Genomic DNA, 10,695 nt, shown 5'->3' on the forward strand with positions numbered 1-10,695 from the left:
GGCTGTCTAGACTGCCCCAGGAGCCAGAGACTGCCTTGCTCTCTGCAACTCCACCAGCACAGCCCAGGCATTCACTTAGAAATGAAACAGAGGTGGGCAAGGCCCATAAAATTAATTAGATCTCACTTTAAATTAAGCATCTCAAATGAGTGTTTCATGGACATGTAATTAAAAGCCTGAAAGTTACACTGTAAGGAATGGCTGGAGCAGTGCCCCAGGATAGGGTGGGGGCACAGTGCTGGGAGCTGGTGCTGTGTCCTGGCTGTGCTGAGGTGTCCAACTGGCAGCACGAGCTGCTGTCTCTCTCCTGGCATCACCAGCTCCTTCCTCCTAAGCCTGTCCCTGAGGGGCTTGTGCCCCCAGAGCTGGACACAATGGGGCATGCAGCTCAGCAGGAGTGACACCAGAGTGGCACTCTGACAATAGCCAGGGGCTGCTCAGAGGTGATTGGGAGTCTGCCCCCATGATTCAGCATGGCCCTTGACACCCTCCTCAGCACCAGAAGATGTGGGAGAGCCAAGAGGAGTCCTAGACTGGGAAGGCATACCCAGAGCGAGCACTAGCATCACCAGGGCCAGGAGGGAGCAGGCTGACTCTGCTCCATGTGGGATGTGTCAGGTCCATCAGCATCACCTGAGGTCCCTTGTGTGGGATACACCTGATGCTAAGTGTGCCTTGCTTATGCACCAGCAATTAATGGACAAAACAACCTGTGCTGAACAAACCTTGACCAAGAGCAGCCTTCACCCAGCAAGATGTCTGCTGTCACCTCAGGTCCATGTCCTTATGCTCTGCCAGTAAGTCCCCTCCAGGTCAGCCTTAGCAGGACTTCAGATGGACACAGGAGTGTCCCAGATAGCAGCAGTCAAAGCTCATGGTGCCAGCACACTGCTGAAGCTTGATGCTAATGGAAAGGAAGTAGTGGAGAAGGAAAAGCAGGTTATTCCCACTGTTGACAAGCCCTGAGGATGCGTGGCAGTATATCCAAGCAAGAGCCATTTCTGATGGTAGGGCTGAATTCTGCCCTTCTCCCTTACTCCTGTCTCTGGACCCTCAGGGAATTTAGAATGTGTTTATGTGAGCCCACAGGAACACAGTGCAGAAAAATCACCTTCATTTCCCAGCCAAGTGCCCTCCTCCCCAGGTAACCCCCTTCCTAGGAACTCCCCAAAGCCCCCAAAGGTGTGCTAAAGATCTGGGTGCCAAGGGATTTCCTTCGCTGGGAAATTGCAAGGGCTTAAAACCCAGAAGCTCTGAAATATGGGAGCAGAGACCTGGGAACAAGGCCCTTCCTGTGGGTAACAGCAGTGCTGAGTCCCTGGGATAGCCACAGCCCTAGTACCAGTCTGGGTCTGGGAACTCCATCTTCCCATGGAGACAACCATCCACCTGTGAGCCACCCCCATTCCGTGCTGTCCCTGGAGTGCCCACGCTCCCAAGCAGCCTTCCAAGGGCAGGACACTGCCAATGGACATACAGCCCAGCTCAGCTGAGGTTTGTCATTTATTTGGTGTCAGGTTGTGATCTGAGGTCCCTCATTGTTTAAATTGAGGCCCTAGCACAAGCCTGGCTGTAGCAGACAAGCAGGGCTGTTTCTACCCCAGGGAGCAAACAGGGAGCAGGCAGGATGTCCTTCCAGGGAGAGGGACTGGGACCAGGGCTGTCCTTCCAGGGACCAGGGCTGTCTTTCCCTGCTCATGCTGACCACCACCAGCTCACACATCTCCCAAAGCAGTGCTCAAGCAAAGAAGTTCTTTGGGGTAAGGAGGGTGATTTCCAGCTTCCCAAGGTGCCCACCGTGGGGAGCACTACCTTGGCCAGGCACCCTTGTGCTGCTGAGGCCAGCCTGGCAGCACAGCAGCAGGGAGGCTGTTACACAGCATGCCAAATGGAAAGGGCTGAGCGTGAGGTTTAGCACGTGCTGTGGACACCAAAAACAGCCCTCCAAGGCCTCCCAGGCCCCCAGCTTCTGAGGGGCTCCCCTCTGTCTCCTAGGGTTTGACTCCTCAGATGAAACCCCACACTGGTGATGAGCTGGGGGCTGGGGACAGGCTCCTTTGAAGTCATCTTGGGGAATCCATCAGGGCATAGCCAACCCAAGGCTTTCCCATGTTACAGAAACTGGATGCTTAAGATCCCACTTTTAACATTTCTCCCAGGAGACCACTGGTGCTGGAGCCATGCTATTTCTTGACATTCTGCTTTTTGAAGAAGAGCTTGAATTTGAATAATGAGGCTTTGACAGGAAAGCATCCTGCCTTGTCTTCTCTCTTTGTGCTGAGACTATTCCTGTCCCTGAGGAGACCCAGCCTGGCTGCTGGAGAGTGAGAAAGGCTGTGCTCAGGAACACAAGTCCAATTACTTGGGGTGCAGGTACTCTCCTCTTCATGCACCCACCCACACCACAGAGGGATCCCAGCAGCTCTTACTCATAAAGGTCTCACAAGACATGCCCAAAGGGCATTGTTACATGTTCATGTGTCACCATTATGTAATGACTGATTTACCTTAATTACATTAAACTTAAAACAAACTTTCATTTCATTCCAAAGTTATTTATGCTGTTTATTCTTTTGCTCTGCCCCAGCCTTCTGATGAGCGATTCCCAGCTGGTTGAATAGTGGCCCATCACAGCACAGCCTGTGCTACCTGGTTTACTTCGCCCTGGAATTTGTAATCTCCATACTGCTAACAATGTGCCAATCCCACCAGTGCCTCAGTTACCTCATCAGCACTTTGGGGGTGTTTGTGAATCCCACACAGCTGCAGCCAGGCTGGACTTGCCAGCTCTTCCAGCCACCACCTTCCTGCAGCCACTCATGTACCTGGTTCCCATGCCAGCTGTTAGAAGTGACATTCTCCCTAATCCCCTCAGACTCACATTCCCATTAATTCCTCTCTGAGGCTTAGGGACATCGCCTGAGAAAGAGAACTACAGCAGCTCACAGAGTCCAAGCAGGACCAGAAATCCAGGTGGGATCAAGAAGCCCTTTGCAGAGGTCCAATGGCACACAGAGCTCCTCCCTCACTGGTTTCCTCCCCACCACCTCCCTGGGACTGGCTTCCTGATTTCAAAAGTATGGGAACAAGGGATTCTGCTGCCAGCAGGACCAACCTTGCCATGCTGGCCTGCAACCTTCTTGTCCTTGCTGACCTCAGCTACAGCTGCCCTAAGTGCTTTTCCCAACCCTTCTCAGTTGTGAGAGCACCTCATCATCCTGGAACGGTCTCTGGGACATTTCAATGAATGCAAAGAGCCTTCATTCTCTGATCCAAAGAGCCCTCTGCAGCTGAACCAGCACCATCCTTCATTCACTGGAAGCATTTCCATAGGAGCTCCATGTTCCCCTGGGTTCCTGCAGCCAACGTCCTGGGACCTGATTATCTCTTGCCAAGTCCAGAAGTGCCAGAGAGGTGTGAAACACCTGGATCAGACTGGGGTGTCGTGCTCATGCCTGCGCAAAGACATCCTCCTGCGCAAAGGCCATCTGTAGAATCAGAAGCCGTTTGCTACAGAATCTGCTGGAAGACTTTAAGTCCTTAGGGCTGTTCTCCCCCCGGTGTTTGCACAAGCGGCCACCAGAGGGATGGCAGCCGGAGTGCTTTCATTACGTCTACAATAATTAGGATCAAAGGCTAAAGAGGCTTTGTGGGCCAAATAGCACCAGGGCAGTGCTGGGCTAATTGTTGGATTCAGTTACCTCAGATGCCTTTGCCAAGAAAAATTACAATTCTATGATTCCATCCCTTACACTGTGGTACCTTGTACCCCTCGCCTTTGGGCAGGTGGGTGCTGTGCCCCTGACCCTGGGGAAGCGTTCAGCACTGCGGGCTGTGCAGCAGGACCTGTCCCATGCCCATCTGGCCCGGCCTCCGGGCTGCCCCTTGCCTCTGCCCCTGCCTCCGCTCCCTGGCTGTGCCACCTCATCGCTGCCCAACACTCATCCTTCACCTTCAGATCTAAGCAGGCTCCATTAAGGGCACCCTGGCACCAGGACAGTCCCGGTCGCCCGGTGGGCCTGCCCGCCCCCTCTCTGGTCTCCACATGCTGTCCAAGGCCCCGCTCCCCACGCCCTGTGCCCGGCACCCGCCAGCCGCGCTCCTTCTGCCGGTGGCCCTGGTGGCAGCGCCGGGGACTTGCTGCCATCCAGCGGCTGCTGCCGCGGCGATGGAGCTCGGGCTGGCCCAGCACGGGGAGTCCCCGCGCGTGTCTGTGTCTCTGTGTGCCGCTGGTCACACACGCGTGTCAGCTCTGCACACAGCCGTGTTTGTTTCTGCCCTGCATGCGTCGGCTGTGCTGTGAGCAGGGACAGGGACCTTCCCTGTCCCTGCCACAGCTGCTGGCTGTTATAGGTCCCAGGTCATGTCACCACCTGCTGCTGGGGACAAGTGAGGTGCAGAGGCATGTCCAGAGCAGGATGTCCTCTCCCAGAAGGATCTGGATGGGGGACAGCGCAGGTCAGCCATGTGGGTGTCACTGGAGCACAGCTGGTTCCACAGCAGCTCTGCAGCTGGATGCAGGGTTTGGGATGCACCCTCCAGAAGAGAGCTCAGTGTGTGTGTGTCATGTTCTAGCTGCTGATACCTACCCATCTTCCAAGGTGTGCATTCTAATGTCATAGCCAAGAAGATGGCAGCCAGTTCCTGGTCCCAGGATGACTGTAGGCATCTCCAAGGTGGGGGACTGCCCCAGCACCAATGGGACAGGCAGCCCCACTGATCCCCTCCCCAAAAGCAGCACGGGGACATCATTAATTAGTACAGCACCTTCTCTGTGTAACCTCGAAGGACTGTCCACCCTTGCTGCTGCTGGGAGCCCCCAACTGCCCAGTGCAGCCAGGCCCCATTCTGCCATGGCACTGCCCCATGCCAGCCAGCTCAGCATGTAGGGATCTGGGGTGACAGGTTTACTTTTCCCTGCCTGGCTGTGAGCAGGACTGTCCCCACAGACCCCCATCACCTAGACACATTTAGGCAGGCAGCTGGGGCCACGGGTCTGTGTTTGATTCCTGCATCCAGAACAGGCTAACCACATCTCCACAGCTTGGCCAGCCTCCGTCTTCATCCTTGACCATGGAAAACTTGGCAAGGGCAAGACTTTGTCCACTCACTTGGGTATCCACTGGGTAAGTGTTGAGAACGATTAAATTGTTAAATTGCCATAAAGCAACTTCATTCATATTAATAAAGCCCACATTTCTGCGGTCACTCGAGTGAGTGTTTCAGGCAGGATTTACTGTGTGGCAGCTCCTGGTACTGCTACAGCTGGGCAGCCCACCACCAGTGTTAATTAAAGGCATAATTGGAAATTGTAAGCGTGGCTTTTCTGCTTCTGCTTTGTGATAAGTTATAATCTCTTCTGTAAATTAACACTTATAATGTCTCCCATAAATTAACAAGTGTAGGGAAGAAATGATCCCAAAACTGCAGAGGTTTTCCAGGGAAATGAATTGCTTTGCAGGGATGATTATTTTTTAACATCCCAAATTAGGTGTTTTTGGAACAGCTGCTGTGTCACACCTCCTCCAGGAGCAACTTTTGACACTGAGGCTCTTCCACCTTCACAGGAGAAACTGAAGGATGGAGGCACTCATCGACCCCAGGAGAGGGGTGAGGGGGATTCTTCTGTGCTGAGCCTTGAGCAAACACCAATCCCTGGCTGGTGCCAGCAGGCTGTGAGCACAGGGCAGATGGGGGCTGAAGGAGAAGCTCCTGTATCTTCCAGGGTGGCCACAGGTGAGGGCCAAATCAGGCACTGCTCTTTGAGATGCTGCCACAGATTGCCAGGGCAAGAAGGTCTCCAAGGCTGCCTACCTGCTGTGTGCCCATCATGACAATTTGAGGACAGGCATAGAAGGTTGGGCAAAAGAAATGGGCTGAGGGAAGGGTCTGAGTGGGGTGGTATCCCCAGAATTCCTCCAGACAAGGCTCAGAGTCTGAGGACCTGCTTGGGTTCCCAGCCAGGAGGAAACAGGACAGTCTAATGTGCTCTTGGGTCACTCCAAACAAACATACCTGCAGCCCACTGTGCTCCCATCGTGTGACCAGAGATGAGCCTGGAGGGGGATGTATCTGTTGCATCTCCAGCAGCATGCCAGGCAGCCCTGCCAGAGGAGTGGGACATCAGCACTAGGTCTGTGGTGGCACCAGTAATGGGTTTACCTGCAGGACCAGCAGGTGCCAGGCTATATAATGCACTGCTGCTGCTCCGAGCTGGCAGGGTGGGTGTGTTGGCAAGCCCTGAGGTAGCACTCACACACCCTGCTCCCCCTTTCCCAAAAAGGCTGGAAAGAGGGACTCACAGCCAAAAGCACTTCTTAGTTCAAAATGTTCAAAACTGGAGTTTATTGTTGGGAGGAGGCAGCTCACAAGTCGCAGGGGAAAGATGTACTATCTCATTGAATATTTGTACATTGTTTCAAATGCCACCAAAGATAAGACATTCCTGGTACTTGCCATGACTGCCAACACCAGCTGCAGCACAGAGAAGCCCCACAGAGGTGAGGATGAGGAAGGGAAGCACGCACACACACATCCACTTGTACCTGGGAGGCTGTGTCCTCTTGAGTCCACTGCAGGAAGGAGGGATGGCTCCCACCACCTCATGTATCCTCTGCGACAACTCCGCTGCTCCGTCTGTGCCTGACCTGGGATGATCCTGGTAGGGTCCTGCATCCCATGTCTCACATCCTGCCATGCTACCTCCTCCCCAAGCTTCTGCCATGCCCTGTGTCCTCTGTTCCAGTGGTGCAAGAGCCAACAGCTCTGGGACCCGCCGGGTTCAGTTCACCTGGGCCAAGCAGGAACAGGGTTATTCCTAACACCAGCGGGGGGAGCAACCTCCCTGGACACCTGGGAACATGTTGAGAATCACAGGCTAGGAATGAAGGCAGGAAAGTGGGTACATGCAAAGCTCCAGGCATAGGAGATGGAGGCATTACCTGTGGGTGGCATGGCAGGTGGCTCATCACCCACAGTCACTGTCAGAGCAGTGGGCACCCAGGAAGGGTTTTTCACTGTGCCATGACATGTCTAATTGCAGACATGGACTTTATTCCCCTGGCACAGCAATTCTTCCCCACCAGAGGGAAGCATAGGCTATTTTACAAAAAAAAGAAAAAAAAAGAAAAAAAAAAAAAAAAAAAAAAAATTAATCTGAAAACACCCTAACAACCAGTGTAGCTCCATCCCTACTGAACCTCTACCCCAAACCTCACCTGTCCTTTTCAGGGAGTGCCCCCAGTCTCAGACCATGGGCAGAGATTGCTCAACTCCAAACCCCGATTTCCAAACAGGCAAAGTGGCACAGAGCTGAGCCCTGCCTGCCCGCCCCGTGCTCTGCCAGGCTGGCCCAGCAGCACCCCCCACACTCCTGTGTGCCATAATGACTTCAGTACTCCCTCAGTGCATCCCTGCAGCTCCTATGATCCTTTGCTGTGCTCCTCACAGAGCTTGAAGATGGTTTCTCAATGCCAATTAGTGCTTGTCATGTGGATGAACAGGAAGTTTTACCTCTTTGTTGCCAGACAACCCCAGGCTTTCATCAATCCCGTGGAAATACCAGCTTGGTTTTAATCCCTCCCCAAGGAGCTGAAAAGCCTTGCATTGGAATAACTCACTACCCTCTGTCCCACTAGGAAATGCCCCTTGACAACACCATTGTGCCCAGGGCCACTCCCAGGGCTGTGTGAGTCCCCATGCCGAAAGGAGAGCAAGGAGCCCCACATGCCACATGTCGCCTTGGCCCAGGCTGTCAGGACATCCTATATGATTTACTGGAGTGTCACACAGAGAGGAGAAAACATCCCAGCCTGGTTCTGCATGACTCGCCATCACAGCCTGGGAGGAAGGCTCTGAACTATGTTTGCCCTTGGTAGGAGCACAGTGTCCCTACAGAATCCTCTCTTCAGAGCCTGGGCACAGGGGCAAATGCAGCTCATATAGGTTCCAGAGGAGAAGCAGCAGCTCTGCATTCCTGGGGAATAGTCCAGGTGGGACCCCCCAATAACAGAGTGGCAACAGCTGGAGGCCATCCCCAGCCCACTCCTCTGCCAGCTGCAGATCTCTGACTCCACCACACATGAAGCTCGGGGAGCTACGTTGGTCCTTGTGGCCCCATGCGCGGGGGAAAGAGCTGCTCTGGTGCTCAGAGGAGCTGCCCCACACACTGCTCTGCACCACCTCTGGGGTGGCTCATCTCCCTTAATGGAGATTCCAGGTGACTGAGTCTGCTGTGTCCCCATCCCTCTGCAGGCAGGAAGGCAGAGCTACTGTCACCAGCCCTTGGGGCTGCCCTGATCTCCCAGGGGTGCTGCAGAGCTGGGGACAGGGTGTCTGTTTGTGGAACACTGGGAAAAGCAGGACAAAAGAAGGCAGGCAGCTCCCCGTGTCCCCATGCTGGGTGCTGGGCAGCAGTACCTCCATGTCCCACAACAGCATCCTGCCCCTGTTCAGGTCGGGGGGGGGGCAGGGGGGGGAAGACAGGACCCCTCCTCACAGCCACACGTGGCCCCCAAGACTGCCCACCCATGTGCCCCTATGGCTGGTGACTTACGTCAGGCAGCAGATGGATCCTGTGCCCAGCAGGCTGGCATGGGGGTGGCACTGGCGATGCCTGCAAATACCATGGCTGCTGACGGCGCTGGTTATTCTTAGCACCCGTGGAGGCACAGGGGGGGTTGCCTGGCAGGGGGCCTGGCACTGGCAGGCTCCCCTGGCGCAGATGGGCCGGTGGCATGAGCCAGCTCTCACCACTGCAGCAGCGGGGAAGGAACAGGGAAAGCAGGACAGGCACCCAGAGTCCTGGCTGGCTCTGACCCCGCTGCAGCGGGGTCTTTGAGGAGAGGTGATCTGGATACCACCTGAGAACAGGACAGGGTGCTGCATCTTCTCTCCTAGACTCCACAGGGAGGGCCTTCCCAAAGTGAGCACTGGGGAGAGGGGCTGTGGCTGGGGGACCTGGACGGGCACCAGACAGACAGATGGCACATGGCTGGGGACATGACTGGCACAGAGCTGGCTGAACCCAGGTCCCCACAGCCCCACACATTCCCCCTGTTCTCTCCTTCCCAGTCCACTACCCCCTCTTGTCCAGGCGCCTGCAGGAGAAGTCAGGGCAGGACTGGAGTCCCTGCCCTGAGCTGGGAGCAGAACACCCCGGGTTTCAGCCAGGGCTAGGGAATCCCTTTCACAGCCAAGGGATTAATATGGAGCTCCTTTGAGTGCAATAGGCTTCCAGGCCAAAGCTGTCCCCGCCCTGCCTCAGAGCCAGCTGAGTCCCCACTCCCTTCAGCACGCTACCCTGTGCCAGTTGTGGCATAGGGATGCAATGACATGTCTGAGTGTGGAGCACGTGGGTGCCCTTGAGGGAAGTGAGTGTGCAGAAACTAGCACTGTCCCAGTCCCATGAACAGCAGGACCCAAAAAGGCCAGAGCTAAACATAGGAAACCTACTTTCCAGCTGCCGCCACCAGCTGATCACCTTGAACCAGGATGTGGCTCCCGGATCTGGGGCTTTAGAGAGCTCATTGTGGCTTGCACGTGAGAAGGTGGTAGCCCATGATGTGTGCCGGTTGCAGATGAGGAGCAAGGAGCTGATGGCTGGGTAGCAGCCCCAAGCCCTGTGTGGCAGCTCTAGTACAGCTGGAGGGGCCGTGGGTGAGGAGGCACAGCCAGAGGGCACAAGGAGCCTGGAGGAGTCAGCGACCTGCACCCGGAGCCACCTGCAGAGCCGTCGGGGCCGGGCAGGACGCCCCGGGCCCGGGGCAGAGCCACTGGGGGAGTGGGGCCGAGGAAGGGGTGGCAGCCCAGAGCTCGTCCTTCCCCGTGTGCCCACGGGATGGCAGCAGCCTCCCACGGGCACCCGCCCACGGAGCGGGGCGAGGGGAGCAGCTCTGCCCGGGGTGCGGCCGGAGCGCATCTCACGGGGGCTGCTCTGAAACCGGAAGGATGGAAGAAATCTCAGCGCCCTCCTGATTCCGTGGGTCCTCGCAACAATGGGGTCACCAGGGATCCCCCTCACTAGCCCCTGCCACAGCCCCTGCCTTCCTTTATCGCCCACAAGAAGGGCTGAGGAAGCACCTCAAAAACAGCCCTCAGCATCCACCAGTGCATAGAAGGAGAGGACACTCCTGGGGCAGCTTGAGGGTCGTCCGTCCTTTAGGAATTCACCTGTTGTCAGCATCATCCCAGGGCTGACAGTTTCCCCCCACTTAGACCCCAGGCTGGTGCCACCTCCACCGGGAGCCAGATCCTGCCGGTCCCCAGGTCCGATGGGGCCTGGCATGGGAAGCCCTGCCCGAGTTCACCGTGGCCACTCCCCCAGCTGTGGATCTGTGCTGGATCTGGGAGTCTCGTGGCTCCCCAGGTTACTAATGGCCTGGAAACTGCTTCATCCTCATGGCATGCATCTTCCTTCTTCACATTAAGCAGAGAACGGGAGTGTTTGCTGGACGCTCCTGCCACTCCTTCAGTGGCAGCAGCCACCCCGTTAACAACCCCGGCAAGCACTGCACTGCCACCGGGACCTCTGCTGTTCCAGTGCTCTACTGGCTTTGCCCGGTCAGATTTTGACCTGGTTTACCTCTTAATCCCACACCCTTCAGACATGCTGCAATCCTCTGATCGCTGCTTCCTGCAGCTCCTTGCACCAGCCCTTTTCAACACCGTTGTACAGATCCTCCTGCTGTCCCTGTG

Source organism: Vidua chalybeata, chromosome 14, assembly GCF_026979565.1.
Source record: "Vidua chalybeata isolate OUT-0048 chromosome 14, bVidCha1 merged haplotype, whole genome shotgun sequence".
Lineage (NCBI taxonomy): Eukaryota > Metazoa > Chordata > Aves > Passeriformes > Viduidae > Vidua > Vidua chalybeata.